Source organism: Moschus berezovskii, chromosome 2 (assembly GCF_049115385.1).
Source record: "Moschus berezovskii isolate FMDL1 chromosome 2, NW_MosBer_1.0, whole genome shotgun sequence".
Taxonomy (NCBI): Eukaryota; Metazoa; Chordata; class Mammalia; order Artiodactyla; family Moschidae; genus Moschus; species Moschus berezovskii.
Window position 1 is genome coordinate 137,426,802 of NC_142461.1, and position 16,920 is coordinate 137,443,721.

Below are 16,920 nucleotides of genomic sequence, written 5' to 3' on the forward strand. Positions count from 1 at the left end.
GAGAGAATGAGAATGAATCTGTGTGTGTGTCTGCTAAGTTGCTTCAGTTGTGTCCAGCTCTGTGCAACCCCATCCACTGTAGCCTTCCAGGCTCCTCTGTCCATGAGATTCAAGAAAACTAGAGTGGGTTGCTGTGCACTCCTCCAGGATATCTTCCCAACCCAGGGATCAAACTTGTGTTTCTTCTGTCTCCTGCCTTGGCAGTGGGGTTCTTTACCACTAGCACTGCTGGGAAGCCCCCTGGAAGAATATTAAGATATTAGTAATAGTGGCTACTATTAAAGAATAGAATAGGCAAGTGGATTTAGGGTTAGGAAGGCATCTCCATTTTCACTGAATTCCCTGTTTCATATTTTAATTTAAATTTTTAATTGGGAAGAAAAAACAGATTAAAGTACTAGCTAGAAACATAAATTGGCATCACTGACATGCAAAAGACATATTTGTAAAGCATTTGTAAAATTCAGTAGGAATTAGCACTGTGATTTCTAAAATTGGATAAACTATGGATTTACTTACTAGCAATGTTACTTTCACTACATATCAGATCATGGGAGGAAGGTTCTGATTCTCACTTTGTCAGGAGAGCTGTGTTCAGTTCAATTATCTTATATAATAAGAAAAAACAGCATAACTATTTAATAAAGCTGAGAACTTGTGACATGTATTCTCTCATTTAATCCTTCTAACAATTCTAAAATATAGTATTATTATATTGATTTTGAAAAAGTAAAAATTATGCCACTGAAAACTTTAACTTGCTCAAAGTCACAAAACTTAATAATAACAGAGGATCTTAGCTGACACCTTCAAGATCCCATAGAATGAGTGCTTTTAACCATACTGCCATATGGTCTCCATAGTGATATTGACAAATGCTAGTTTTCCAGATGACTGCACCAGAAATGGTGGGGGCTTAGAAGCAGGAGGTGTTAGTGACATCACAAAGTCCTCCTTCTTTGGAAGGATGATTATATCAAGGTCATCTTTTACTAGTTAGGCTACATGAGCTCTGTTAGAGCAAAAGGATGGAAGTGGATCTCCAGAAATTTCACTGTCATAGAGGATCCTTGAATTTTTGTCAGATTTATTTATCACCCTTTGATATACACCAGTAAGTCTAGAGTAGCTGCTAATTCTTCCTCACTAGGTCTACTTATAAAAAAGCCAGTGATGTAGAAGGTATAGGGAATAAGTGTAAATTCAATGCTCAATAAATACAAACATCATTTAAGACTCTTCAAATAGTGCATCTTATATACGATTTCCCTCTTATTCCCTTCTTGCAAGTACAACTAGCTTCTCTCTTCTTTATGTCGTAGTCTAGTGTCTGAGAGTTTGTATAAAATTAGTATTGTTTCTTTCTTAAGTATTTTACAGAATTTACCATTGATATTATCCAGGCTTGGAATTTTCGTTGAGAGGAGGCTTACTTATTACAAAGTCCTGGGTGATGTTCACTCTTCCTGATATTTTGTAACCTAAATACAATGTTATAAAATTAACAAAGTTCTTAAGTATAAGGGGATAAGAAAGAAAAGGAAACAAAGATCACACATTCATAAAAAATAAGGAAGAAGTGATCATTACAAACAGTTCTCACTTCTGTAACTGATCACATAGATGATATAAGTATCTTATTCCACCATTCCTTCAAAATTCCCTCTGCCCTCAGCAAGCACGTTAGCTTTTTGTGGTTCTTTACCTGGTGGAATGATTGACATCATTATTCCTGAAGGATTTGGGTTGTTAGCAGTCCTGCCTGAATTGGGTTGTTGTAATGGCAACCCACTCCAGTGTTCTTGCCTGGAGAATCCCAGGGACGGGGGAGCCTGGTGGGCTTCCGTCTATGGGGTCACACAGAGTCGGACACGACTGAAGTGACTTAGCAGCAGCAGCAGCTTTCCATTAACTTTAATCACAGGGCATGGAAAGCACTAAGGGCCATCCTAAAGTATCTCCAATATTTCAGATGTATTCTTCCTTACCTCCATTATGGAGTATCAGTTCAATTTCCCCTTGATAGTCAGAATCAATCACCCCAGCCAATAAAGTAAATTCACTCTGCCTGTTGACCTAGAGACGTGAGTGATCCAAAATGACTGGATGGTAGTCTTAGCTTCGAGTTCAATGGAATTATTGTTGTTTCCTGTTGGAACCATTCTTCCCTATGGAACTTGGATGTCTAGACCAGCAAAGCCTCTTGTTGTAGGGACAGAAAGCCCAAAATTTTGATAGTGGGTTACTAGGGGTAAGAGTAAGTTGTGCTACTCTCATTTCCACCCTTTGATTCCTGGACCCATCCATCTCTGTTATGGTAGGAACAGCACTACATACTCATGCTGATTCAGAGCACACACACCCTCCAGGAGAACCTTACTCCAGAAATGCACCACTTTGCCACCTAGCTAGCACTGTAATTGCATCCGCAAAAGGCCATTCCACCTTGCTACCAAGTCAGCTGCTTCAGGGTGGTGGGGAACATGGTAAGACCAGTAAAGTTCATGAGTATAGGCACATTTTGGCTCAGAGGTAAAGAATCTGCCTGCAATGCAAGAAACCCCAGATTTGATCCCTGGGTCAGGAAGAGCCAATGGAGAAGGGAATGGCAACCCACTACACTATTCTTGCCTGAGGAATTCCATGGACTGAGGAACCTGGCTGGCTACAGTCCATGGGGTCACAAAGAGTTGGACATGACTGAGCAATGAACACACACAAAATGAGTTCCTAAATAAGAAGCTATGCTGTGTGGAATACTTTGACAGTTGATTAGGCATTGTGTAAGTCCATGGATGGTAGTTTTGGCAGGAACATTGTGTGCAGGGAAGACAAATCCATAACCAGAGTGAGGATATATTCCAGTAAGAAGAAAACACTGCTGATTCCATACTGGAAGTGCTATAATGTAATCAACCTACTGTCAAGTAGCAGGAAGATCACTCCAGGCAATGATTCCTTACTGGGGACTCAGTGTTGGTCTCTGCTGTTGGAAGATTGGGTCATTAGCATGACCCTGGAGGATAGAAGTCCAAGTTGCTGAGCCTGGGCATAATGTTTATCACTGCTGCCATGGACACTGTTCATAATCCACATGAGCAATGACACGGTAACTGAGGAAGAATGCTGAACTGTATACATAGAATGGGTTGTCCCATCTACTTGATTAAAATTCTGTTCTGCTGAAGTCATCCTCACATGGCACATAATAACATAACATTTTTGTTCATACATAGACGTTTATGAATGTACCACTCCCCAAACATTTTTGCCACCAATTTTCCAGTCACAGTCCTTCAAAACCCCTGACATCCGGCCAAAACGTTTGTCATAGACTATATATATGGACCTAACAGAAGCAGAAGATATTAAGAAGAGGTGGCAAGAATACACAGAAGAACTATACAAAAAACATCTTAACGACCAGATAAAAACGTTTGTCATAGACTATATATATGGACCTAACAGAAGCAGAAGATATTAAGAAGAGGTGGCAAGAATACACAGAAGAACTATACAAAAAACATCTTAATGACCAGATAACCACAGTGGTGTGATGTCTCACCTAGAGCCAGACATCTTGGAGTGTGAAGTCAAATGGGCCTTAGGAAGCCTCACCACAGACAAAGCTAGTGGAGGTGATGTAATTTCAGCTGAACTAGTTCAAATCCTAAAAGATGATGCTCTGAAAGTGCTGTACTCTAAAAAAAAAAAAAAAAAGAAAGTGCTGTACTCTATATGACAGCAAATTTGGAAAACTCAATAGTGGCCACAGGACTGGAAAAGGTCAGTTTTCGTTCCAATCCCAAAGAAGGGCAATGCCAAACAATGATCAAATTACCACAATTAAACTCATTTCACATGCTAGCAAAATAGTACTCAAAATTCTCCAAGCCAGGTTTCAACAATACATGAACGGAGAACTTCCAGATGTTCAAACTGCATTTAGAAAAGGCAGAGGAAACAGAAATCCAATTGCCAAAAGCAAGAGTATCCTATAAAAAATATATCCTTTTGCTTCACTGACTACACTAAAGCCTTTGACTTGGATTACAGTAAGTTGTGGAAAATTTTAAAGAATGGGAATGCCAGACCACCTTACCTATCTCCTGAGAAACTTGTATGCAGGTCAAGCAGCAACAGTGAGAACTGGACATGGAAAAACAGACTGGTTCCAAATCAGGAAAGGAGTACATCAAGGCTGTATATTGTCACCCTGCTTATTTAACTTATATGCAGAGTACATCATGAGGAACGCTGGGCTGGATGAAGCACAAGCTGGAATCAAGATTGCCGGGAGAAGTATCAATAACCTCAGATATGAAGATGACATCACCCTTATGGCAGAAAATGAAGAGGAACTAAAGAGCTTCTTGATGAAAGTGAAAGAGGAGATTGAAAAAGCTGGCTTAAAACTCAATATTCAAAAAATGAAGACCATGGCATCTGGCCCCATCACTTCATTGCAAATAGATGGGGAAACACTGGAACCAATGACAAACTATTTTCTTGGGCTCCAAAATCACTGCAGTTGGTGACAACAGCCAAGAAATTAAAAGATGCTTGCTCCTCAGAAGAAAAGCTATGACAAACCTGGACAGCATATTAAAAGGCAGAGACATTACTATGCCAACAAAGGTCCATCTAGTCAAAGCTATGGTTTTTCCAGTAGTCATATATAGATGTGAGAGCTGGACCATAAGGAAGGCAGAGCACTGAAGAATTGATGCTTTATAACTGTGGTGTTGGAGAAGACTCTTCAGAGTTCTTTGGCCAGCAAGGAGATCAAATCAGTCAATTCTAAAGGAACTCTACCCTGAATATTCACTGGAGGGACTGATGGTGAGACAGAAGATGCAAAAAGCTGACTCACTTGAAAAGACCCTGATGCTGGGAAAGATTGAGGGCAGGAGAAGAAGGGGACAGCAGAGGATGAGATGACTGGATGGCATCACTGACTCAATGGGCATGAGTTTGAGCAAGCTTTGGGAGATTGTGAAGGACAGGGAAGCCTGACATGCTGCAGTCCATGGGGTGCAGAGAGTTGGACACAACTGAGTGTTAAAGCTGAAACTGCAATACTTTGGCCACCTCATGCGATGAGTTGACTCACTGGAAAAGAGTCTGATGCTGGGAGGGATTGGAGGTAGGAGGAGACGGGGACGACAGAGAATGAGATGGCTGGATGGCATCACCTACTCGATGGACATGAGTTTGAGTGAACTCCGGGAGTTGGTGATGGACAGGGAGGCCTGGAGTGCTGTGATTCATGGGGTCGCAAAGAGTTGGACATGACTGAGCGACTGAAATGAACTGAACTGAACTGAGTAACAAATATATATAGTCACATTCAGTTCAGTTCAGTTCAGTTCAGTCACTCAGTCGTGTCCGACTCTCCGCGACCCCATGAATCACAGCACGCCAGGCCTCCCTGTCCATCACCAACTCCCGGAGTACACTCAAACTCATGTCCACAGAGTCGGTGATGCCATCCAGCCATCTCATTCTCCGTCGTCCCCTTCTCCTCCCGCCCCCAACCTTTCCCAGCATCAGAGTCTTTTCCAGTGAGTCAACTCGTCTCATGAGGTGGCCAAAGTATTGGACTTTCAGCTTTAGCATCAGTCCCTCCAATGAACATCCAGGATTGATCTCCTTTAGAATGGACTGGTTGGATCTCCACATAGTGGGCCATTTTTCTTTCTAAGCAAAATGATCAGCCAAATCCATTGCATGAAGTGCTGTGCCCTGGGGAGATTTCCCTTCACCATTTTCCTTCAGGGAGATCCCAGAAATGGACTACAGTACAGTTGCCCACTTTTTTGTAGTGCTTGAATATTACACAGAGCCACTGATAAACCAGGCCCAAGTTTTCTCTTCCAAGTTGGGGAACTGAGAAACTCCTCTCAGGGACATAATTGAAGCCTAGGAAAGAGTAGGCAGTGTAGCAGGAGTGGGGAACAGGGACGTTGGGTCACTTCATCATGTAACTTACTTGTGTTTTCAGGACTTGCCCAGGCCTGATCACATAGTTCATTCAACATTTGATGATGGAGTGCTGCTGTGCATGCCCAACTTTATGTCTTGGTGGGTTAACATAACATCAAATATATGATGGGAAGCTGAAGTCATTTGGGGCTTCCCTGATAGCTAAGTTAGTAAAGAATCTTCCTGCAATGCTAGAGACGCTGGTTCAATTCCTGAGTCAGGAAGATCTGCTGGAGAAGGGATAGGCTACCTACTCCAGTATTCTTGGGCTTACCTTGTGGCTCAGCTGGTAAAGAATCCTCCTGCAATGCGGGTGACCTGGGTTTGATCCCTGGGTTGGGAAGATCCCCTGGAGAAGGGCAAGGCTACCCACTCCAGTATTCTTGCCTGGAGAATTCCATGGGCTGTATAGTCCATAGGGTCATAAAGTCAGACACAACTGAGTGACTTTCACTTTCACTCACTTTTACTTTTAAATCACTTGGTAACTGTTTGGCTCATGATTAAGTGCTAAGTCACTACTAAGCCCCAGCCAGAAGAGAAGATGTATTTCCCCAAAGGAATGTATTATCTGCAGAGGATAGAAGGAACTTGATCCAAGATCTTAAGGATCTGTGCTTCAATTCACCTACTAGGGCTTTCCAAAAGCTGTACACAGGATCTCTACCTGCCAGTGACACTTCAAATACATGATCTGATGAGTCATATAGCTCTAGTGGCAAAATGGATTGTAGACTGGATGGCAAACTGGACTCATTGAGGAGTATATTCTTGTTCTAAGCCCTAGTCAAAACTAGTAGTTTTTGGGGTCACTCAGAAAATAATCTGGGTAGCATATTCAAATGAGAAATGTGTTCCTTCCAAATTCAGAGAGGACTACTAGGCCATGTGCCTCTTTTTTTGGTTGTAGGAAGGATCTGATATCTGATACAACTTTACTTTCATTGAGTTGGAGAACCCCTGATAGAGAATCCCTGAATTTTTGTCAGATATATTTCCCATCTTCTGATATGCAAATGTCTTACCAATAAAATGAGGGTACTTGTTACTTCTTGCTTAATAGGTAAAATTAGTAATAATGTCATTAATGTAATGGACCAATGTGATATCTGTGGAAGAGAAAGGTGACCAAGATTCCTACAAATAAAGCAATGACATAGGGCTGAAGAGTTGACATAATTCTGAGGTATGACAGTGAAGTTCTTGCCAGCTAAAAGAAAACTGCTGCTGGTGGTCTTATTAACAGATATGGAGGGGAATAAGCACTTTCTAGATCAATAGCTGCATACCAGTAACCATGGGATGTGTTAATTTGCTCAGGCAATAAAACCACGTCTGGTACAGCAGATGCAATTGGAGTCACCACCTGGCTAAGCTTAAGATAATTCACTGTCATTCTCTAATTCACTGTCATAAACTTATTTCATGCACAGGCCAAATAGGTGAGTTGAATGATGATGTGATGGGGCTCACCATTCCCGCATCCTATAAGTCTTTGATAATGACACTCATCTTTGCAATCCCTCCAGGAATGCAGTATTGCTTTTGGGTTACTGTTTTCTTGGGTAGATGAAGTTTTAGCAGCTTCAGCTTTGTCTTTATTATCATAATAGCCTTCACACCACAGGTCATGAAACCAAAATAGGAATTCTGCCAGTCGTTGAGTATGCATATTTCTATCATGCTGTCTGCAACAGGGGAAAAACCACAGGGTCCGTTTGAGGACCCATTGTGAAATGGACCTGAGTTAAAACTCCATTGTTTATCTGACCTTCTTATGCTCCAGCTCTCACTGGGGGACCACAGTGATATTTTGGGTCTCCTCGAAATAGTGTCAGTTGAGTCAGTGTCCTGTAATTCCCCCAAAGTATGGTTATTTCCTTTCCTTCAACACAAAGTAACCCTGGAAAAAGACAGTAGTCCATTTAAGAAAGGCTGAGAGGAAAATTAATTTTGCAAATTTCTGGCAATGTAGCAGAATCCTTCTTCAAAGGGACCCAATCTTTCTTTGTTCAAGAGGTTCTGATCTGTAAACTGGCATAGTTCCAGGAATATAAATATTTAGATTGAGATTCTATTTTTATAATTCAAGTTAGGCCTCAATTCATTTAATCTAGAAATCTTTATGTAATTAAAGTAAGAGTTTACTAGACTTCTCATATATTTACTTGTAAGGACACTATGATCATCTAGTTCCATAGATCTCTGTGAGTCAGACCTTCCTGATTACAGTTTTGACTTTGCTGTCCATTAATACAGATCTACTTTTTGTCTTCGGTGATCGAGTGCCATTACTTGGCCCTTGACATCCTGGGATCCAGTTGTCTCCATTACATCTAAATTTCTCAATTCAATGGCAGCAGTTCTTACTATAATTTCTATACCTACAGACAAGAACAATCACAGAGCCCATCAAGGATGCTAGGGCTCTCTTTGTAAATTTCTTTCTGACAGCTATGGTTAATGATTTGTCCTATGGATCCATCTGGGTTGGGTTAGTGGGTATTACATGATAAATCTACTCTAACATTCTTAAATGTTAGTTGCTCAGTCATGTCTGAGTCCCTACGATCCCATGGACTGTAACCTGCCAGACTCCTCTGTTAATGGAATTCTCCAGGCAAAAAATACTCAGAGGGGTCAAACCTGTGTCTCTTGCATTGAAGGAAGATTCTTTACCATCTGAGCCACCTATACCAAAGCACATTGCCATTTCATCTTCAGTTAGTGTAGGTCACATTTTGGTCCATATTTCAGTCAACAAATAAACCAACCAAATAATGCGACCCTTTCTAATGTACCAAGCTACAACATTAATCCAGAATCTCTGATTAGAGGGCCCATAAATGTAAATTTGGCCTGATGTAAATTTGTGTTCCTTCTACCATTTCTTCTCACGTGTAATATTTAAGAAAGATTGAGGACAGGAGAAGGAGGTGAAAGAGGATGAGATGGTTGATAGCATCACTGACTCAGTGGACATGAGTTTGAGCAAACTCCGGGAGATAGTAAAGACATGCTCCAATCCATGGGGTTGCAAAGAATTGGACACAACTTAGCAACAAAACAACAATGCCTATTCCTTATATTGCTGCCAGTATAAATTTGAACAAAAAATCACATAATTTTTTTGAGCCTACTCATTGGTCATACTTTGTATCTTACCTTTTGGGGCATTCAGGGGACTGAACTGAAAGATGAGTGTGGTGTGGCTGGGTTCCAAGGAGACTTGTCAGTGTCTTATAATGCAACTCTCTTGAGAGAGGCATTACAGTTTCCTTAAGTAAAGCAGAATTATTTCCTAAGACAGGGTCATTCATAGAGGCTCCTTTTATTGGCAGAGTCTCACCAGAATTTATAAATTCAATGTCCCCAGCTTATCAGAGTTTTCCCATATGTTCAAATCTCAGTATCCCATTCCTACTCAATCAATGTCCTCACTTTAACAGCAGATATCCAGAGAGGGTGGAATCTCAATCTGTCTTATAATTCAGCCACTTGCAAGGTGAAACCCTCAATTTGGTTTTTAGCAATCTCAGCTCCAACTCTGCAGCTATAAGAGATAAGAACTTTCAGAGCATACATGGAAGCCTTAAGGTCATTTATGTGGTGCTTGAGGAAGAAATTTGAATCCCTGAACTCATGCTTTTCTTTATTTACTGTGTCCAGTGTAATTAGGAGCAACCTGTCCATCTCATTATGCTTCCTAATTTGACAAAATGCTCTAAACTCTCAAATACATGGTCATTCGGAATCTAGCCTCTTAAATCAGTATTTTTTTAGGAGTCCCCAATGGTGATATTTTGTGCATTTATATTGCCATATCACGCTGCAGACTATTAGTGCTTTCTTTACTATTGAATATCAATATCCAATTGAAGGACATTGGTGCTTTTAAATCTAATCAAATTAGAGAATCAACCACAGATATTCTAGATCCAACTTGGAAAACACATCCTTCAGATTCTCTTTTCAGTACTAAAATCTGTAGTAGTCAATGTTCTCCAGGGAATCAGAACCAATAAGGAGATCTATACATGGACAGAGATAGCTCCTCTTGCTTCTCTCTTGTTCTCTCTCTCTCATAAGGAATTAGCTCATGTGATTTTGGGATATGGTAAGTTTAAAATCCGTAAGGGCAGGCCTGAATTCTAGAGATTTACCTAAGTGTTGATGTTTCAGCCTTGAGTCTGAATTCCACAGGGAAGCAGGCTAGAAACTTATGCAGAATTTCTATGTTGCTGTCTTGAGAATTTCTTCTTCAGGAAGCCTCTGTATTTACCCTTAAAGCTTTTAAGTTATGGATAAAACAAAGCTACAGTTTTTCCAGTAGTATGTATAAATGTGAGAGTTGGACTGTAAAGAAGGCTGAGTACCAAAGAATTGATGCTTTTGAGCTGTGGTGTTGGAGAAGACTCTTCAGAGTCCCTTGGACTGCAAGGAGATCAAACCACTCAATCCAAAAGGAAATCAGTCCTGACTATTCATTGGAAGGACTGATGCTGAAGCTGAAGCTCCAATACTTTGGCCACCTGATGCAAAGCATTTACTCATTGGAAAAGACCCTGATCCTAGGAAAGATTGAAGGCAGGAGGAGAAGGGGATACAGAGGATGAGATGGCTGGATGACATCCATCACTGACTCAATGAACATGAGTTTGAGCAAGCTCTGGGAGATGGTGAAGGACAGGGAAACCTGGTGTGCTGCAGTCCATAGGGTCACAAAGAGTTGGACACAACTGAGCAACTGAACAACAACACCCATATTATAGAGGATAATCTGCTTTAATCAAAGCTCACTGATTTCAGTATTAATCACATATAAAAAATAGCTTCACAGCAACATTTGGACAGGTGTTTGACCAACAGTTGTGCACCATAGACCAGTCAAGTTAATACATAAAATTAACCATTACAGATCAAAGCCACTTTTTTTTTTTAGCATTCCCACTTCCAGAACCTTGAAAAGAATCTGGAAAATAGTGGAAATAAAAGAAATATTTATTATTAATTAATAAATAATCTGTCACCTGCCAATTCAGTGATAACCTTTCAAAGTAATGAGTTCCTTGTTTCAGTTTTTAAAGATAGGAACAAATACTGGGTGGCCATCTAATTAGAATGTTGTGAAACTGACTATTGTTGTGAAACTGACTATTTATATTCTGTTGCAATACTCAGTTCCTAGAATTATGACATGAGAACTAAAGGACACTTTCTCTTTAAAGAAAGTCTGTGACCACTGGAAACTACATTGTGAAGAATGTCTATTCCTTGTGGAATATGATGGGATTGCTGTTTTCCCCTTCATTTTACATGTGCCAAAAACTTAAAAATCTTCATTAGAAAAGAGTGTGAAGGAAGATGAGATAGAAAACAAATTTAGAAGCTAAATTAAGGACAAGCTGATCTCATTCCCCTCACCTGTCTAAATTCTTTTCTTGCAATCATCTGTTCCCTGTGGGAGCATATGCATGTGGTGTATGTCTTTTTCTCTCCCTGTACTTTATTTGAAAACCTGTCCAGAAGGGATGTTGGAATAGCAATGAAGAAGAAGCTGCCAAGTTAGGTGATTCACTTCTATCTAGCCTGAGGGCATTTGTGTCCCCAGGAGCTCACATCATTTATGGCTGTTCCTTCACTTCTGTGTAATTCCTCCTCCAGGAAACAGAGGCAGGGAGGATCTGGTGGTGTCTTATAGAAATGTAAAGGTATAAGGAATGCAGAGGGTCCCCCTTGCCCTCTTCCCCACCAAAAGAAGAAGAAAGAGAAGAAGTAAAAAACCAAAACAAGACTGTAGCCTGATAAGGCAAGTCAGTTATGATAAGTTTATTGAAAACTCTTGCAATCCTGAAATCTTTTGTTAGTCAAGGTTCCCCAATAAATACTGAAAGATGTTGGCAAGGCTGCTTGTAGCTGTGTGACTAGAAGCTGGAAAGAACTAAAAACCCAGAAACCAAAAATTATTTCCTTGCCTAAGTGGAGGGCAAAATCTCTTGTCTGTGTGTTTGGGGAAAGAATGAGTTGGCTATAGCACGAAAGTTGAACTGGTGAGATTTAGAATATCATTAGAAAGAAGAGAGAGAAGACATGATGATATATAGAAGTTCTGACATGTGGAATCTTGTTTTCTAAATGGAAATGGCAACTAATTTTGAACCAGGGGTTACCCTCCCATCTGAATTTTTAATTGTGATGCAGATGATAGGAAAACATTCATGATCTGAATATTCATGTCTCTAAATTCTATTTCAGTTCTAACAAGAAATTACTGTTAAAAGCAAGATGAGAAGAAAGGGGGAAATTTTTTCTGACTTTCTCTGATACTGAGGAGACTAGAGAACTTCTACTCCTCAATTTCTTTAGTTCCAAAGTTGTTACCTAGCTCAGGTTCAGTTGCTCCCCGCTGAAAAGCCAACAATTGAGGAGCAAGTGTCTGTAGAAAGGAAAGATGCTTTATTCAGAAAAGTTGGCAATCTGGGGAGAAGGCAGACTCGTGTCCAGAGACCAGCTCCAAAGACTTTGATCAGCCATGACAATTTTTCGAGGGAAAAAGTGAAACATTCTTAGTGGGAGGTCAACTTCTTTATCATTTTTCCATTTTGTGCAGTTTTCAAGGCAGGAGCCTTCAGTTTGCCCCCACCCCCTGCCTAGCAAAGTAATAAAGCTATTCTTTTCTACTTGACCAAAACTCTGTCTCCAAGATTCAATTTGGCACCAGTGCATGGAGGCCGAGTTTTTGGCATCGGGCCTTTGATGAGAGCCAAACCCTGGATGACACCTGAATTAAAGCAAACAACCCAGATAACTTATGCTTGAGTTCATGATCTACAGAAACTGTGTGAGTTAAAAAAAAAAAAAAAAGCTTTTAAATTGATGACTTTGTGCTAATTTTTTACATACACTTTTCTTGGTGCCTCACTTGGAGTGGGTGGACTCCCTTCTCTCTGGTTTCCAGTTAGATTTAGCCAATGGGAGGCACCAGGATATCAAAAGGTGACAGGTGAGTAAGGTTGGGATATTCATTTTTTTCAATTCCCTTCTCTCCATCCAGATAAAACAGCCCTCTGCATATGGCTGTCTCTGTTCACTCTGCTTGGTTAGGCTCACCTGATTGTTACCACTTCCTCCAGGGCATCTTACCATTCTCTGTGCTTTCCTACACTCTAATCACACTTTTGTAAGTATTAATAGTCCTTTCACTAACTTCTTTCCAAATAACCCAGATAGGTGAGTCATCTGCTTCCTGATGGGATCTGATTGATTTAAGAAACCTCCAAGGACATCTATTAAATGCGATTCTTCTCCAGTCCCCAACAAATAAAAGTGAGGAAAAATGAAATTAAAGTATCCATGATAGATGACCTTTGTGCTTATAGACTGGTAGTCAGTTATTAAACTGCTTTCTTTATGGATAGCCCTGAAAGAATTGATTTAGGATTTGAAAAGTGGATGCTCATGTGTGCTAGGAATGCAGACAAAGTTTGGCCATTCCTGTAAGAGGATCAAGGATATACAAACTTCTAAATTAAGGTCCCAATTATACTTGTGTATTAAAAACTGAATACACGGGAAGTTTACATGTGTGCTAGAGTCAGAATGGAAGGGGGGAAAACTGACACTCACAGATTCCATGTTTGTCGCCCTGTGGGAAATGAATTTATTCCATCCCTGCTGTTGTGGTGGGATGCCTCATATTATATATCTTTGCCACAGCTGTCATTTTTGGGGGCATGAATTATATACACAGTGTGACACTATAGGACCTATTTAGTCTTCACGCAGAGTTGAAGAGATGAGGTGGCTGAGGTTCCGAGAAGTGAAATAATATGTCCACGTCCACAAAGTAACTGGCAGAAACTCAATTTGAAGTTGCGTGTCTGGCTCACTTTGTGCTAATATCCTGAACCAATTCACATTATCACAGACTTCACTCAAAGTGAGGACTTAGAAAAGGACTTGGATCATGAAATGGGAAGTTATAATTTGTTCATAAATGCAATGGCTTCAATTCCAGTAGAAGTTACTTGAAACAATATGCTTCTGATATAGAAGTGAAAATAAACCTTTATTTTATGACTATGCCCATCACTCTTTCCTGTTGCCTAGAATAAGTTGAGATGCCCCTGACATGCATGCTAAGAAAAAATGTGCAATGACCACATTTTATGTCCTTTGAATATCATAATGTTCATTGATCAAGAAAGAAATGTTGTCTATTAAGTATTACATGAATTAGAACACCAGTAACCCACTAAGAAATTATTTCGTTTTGCTGTTACCTTCAATGGCAGAGGACTTCTTGATGTTATTGCTCCTATTGTTATTTTCATTTTACTTCCCCAATTGGACAATTGCAGACTCCTTACAAAACAAGCCTCTCTACTGTAATGAGGTGGAGACAAACACAACTTTTACTAGCAAATTTATTTAGGTAGGTGCAAAAGTAATTGCAGTTTCAGACCCTGAATTTTAAAACATTTTGACTGGGGTCAAACACATCTTTATTAATCAAAATAGTAACTTTTACAATCAATATATTTTAGCCAATGAGAAATGGGTTTGTTTATTCCTGTAGCGTAAAAATCCATGCTTTGGGATTCAACAGATTCTTAGAAAGCATTTTTTTTTTGCCTCCTGCTGGTTGTGGAAGTGCTTTCTTTGCAAAAATTGTGATGCTTGAAGAAGCAGTAGTCAGTTGGCAAAGGTCAGATGAATATACTGGATGAGGCAAAATTTCATAGCAGAATTTCTTTAACTTTCTTTTGTCTTTTTGCAGGAAGAGAAGAAAATTTTAATTCTATTGAGTATATACTATATATGATAGCTGGAAAAAGCATGGAACATAAAACAGAATATATATTTGCACTTTGTGTTATATATATTATACAATTTTAATTATTTAATAAAGTTTTGCATTATCAGTAAGAGTCTGATAAAGGATTTAGGGCAAGACTATAAGAACAAAATTAATATTATTATAGAAAATATTATAGGATCAGTTCAGTTCAGTCGCTCAGTCGTGTCCAAATCTTTGAGACCCCATGAACCACAGCACGTCAGGCCTCCCTGTCCATCACCAACTCCTGGAGTCCACCTAAACCCATCTCCATCGAGTCGGTGATGCCATCCAAACATCTCATCCTCTGTTGTCCCCTTCTCCTCCTACCTTCAATCTTTCCCAGCATCAGGGTCTTTTTCAATGAGTCAGCTCTTCGCATCAGGTGGCCCAAGTATTGGAGTGTCAGCTTCAATATCAGTCCTTCCAAAGAACACCCAGGACTGATCTCCTTTAGGATGGACTGGTTGGATCTCCTTGCAGTCCAAGGGATTCACAAGAGTCTTCTCCAACACCACAGTTCAAAAGCATCAATTCTTCGGTGCTCAAATGTGCTTATAGTCCAACTCTCACATCCATACATAACTACTGGAAAAACCATAGCCTTGACTAGATGGACCTTTGTTGGCAAAGTATTGTCTCTGCTTTTTAATATGCTGTCTAGATTGGTCATAACTTTCCTTCCAAAGAGTAAACATCTTTCAATTTCATGGCTGTATTCACCATCTGCAGTGATTTTGGAACCCAGAAAAATAAAGTCAGCCACTGTTTTCACTGTTTCCCCATCTATTTGCATGAAGTGATGGGACCAGATGCCATGATCTTAGTTTTCTGAATGTTGAGCTTTAAGCCAGCTTTTCATTCTCCTCTTTTACTTTCATCAAGAGGTTCTTTAGTTCTTCTTCACTTTCTGTCATAAGGGTAGTGTCATCTGCATATCCGAGGTTATTGATATTTCTCCAGGCAATCTTGATTCCAGCTTGTGCTTCTTCCTGCCAGCATTTCTCAAGATGTACTCTGCATATAAATTAAATAATCAGGGTGACAATATACAGCCTTGACATACCCCTTTTCCTATTTGGAACCAATCTGTTCCATGTCCAGTTCTAACTGTTGCTTCCTGACCTGCATACAGGTTTCTCAAGAGGCAGCTCAGGTGGTCTGGTATTCCCATCTCTTTCAGAATGTTCCACAGTTTATTGTGATCCACACAGTCAAAGGCTTTGGCATAGTCAATAAAGCAGAAGTAGATATTTTTCTGGCCCTCTCTTGCTTTTTTGATGGTCCAGCAGATGTTGGCAATTTGATCTCTGCTTCCCCTGCCTTTTCTAAAACCAGCTTGAACATCTGGACCTTCACGTGTTGCTGAAGACTGGCTTGGAGAATTTTGAGCATGACTTTACTAGCGTGTGAGATGAGTGCAATTGTGCGGTAGTTTGAGCATTCTTTGGCATTGCCTTTCTTTGGGATTGGAATGAAAACTCACATTTTCCAGTCCTGTGGCCACTCCTGAGTTTTCCAATTTTGCCTGGTATATTGAGTGCAGCACTTTCACAGCATTGTCTTTCAGGATTTGAAATAGCTCAACTGAATTCCATCACCTCCACCAGCTTTGTTCGTAGTGATGCTTCCTAAGGTCCACTTGACTTCACATTCCAGGATATAATGTGATAAAGCCAATAAAGCAAAGATATTATTTTAACTGTCTTAGTTTGAGGAAACATAGAAAAAATTCACTATGAATTCTCCACCACCAATTCTTCTCATCCATTGCAAAAGATGTAAGTAAATGGAAAATTCAATATTATAAAAGAAAAGCTAATTAAAATGTCATCAGTGGGACCATGTCTATATAATATCTAGTATGTTTGACAATTGTTTGTCTATTGTTTTGGTACTAATTTAGAAGGAATATCAAATACTAGCCTATCTCTTGGATATTTCTAGCTCAGAGTATTGCTTTTTTTTAGGGGTTCATGTTGTTATATGGTTATATACAATTAACTGGAGTTATAAAAACAATATTACTTATTTTACCTTTAACTTTTGAAGCATTGGTTTTGTGAAGTGTGGTTGGGTGTTTTCATGGAGAAGAG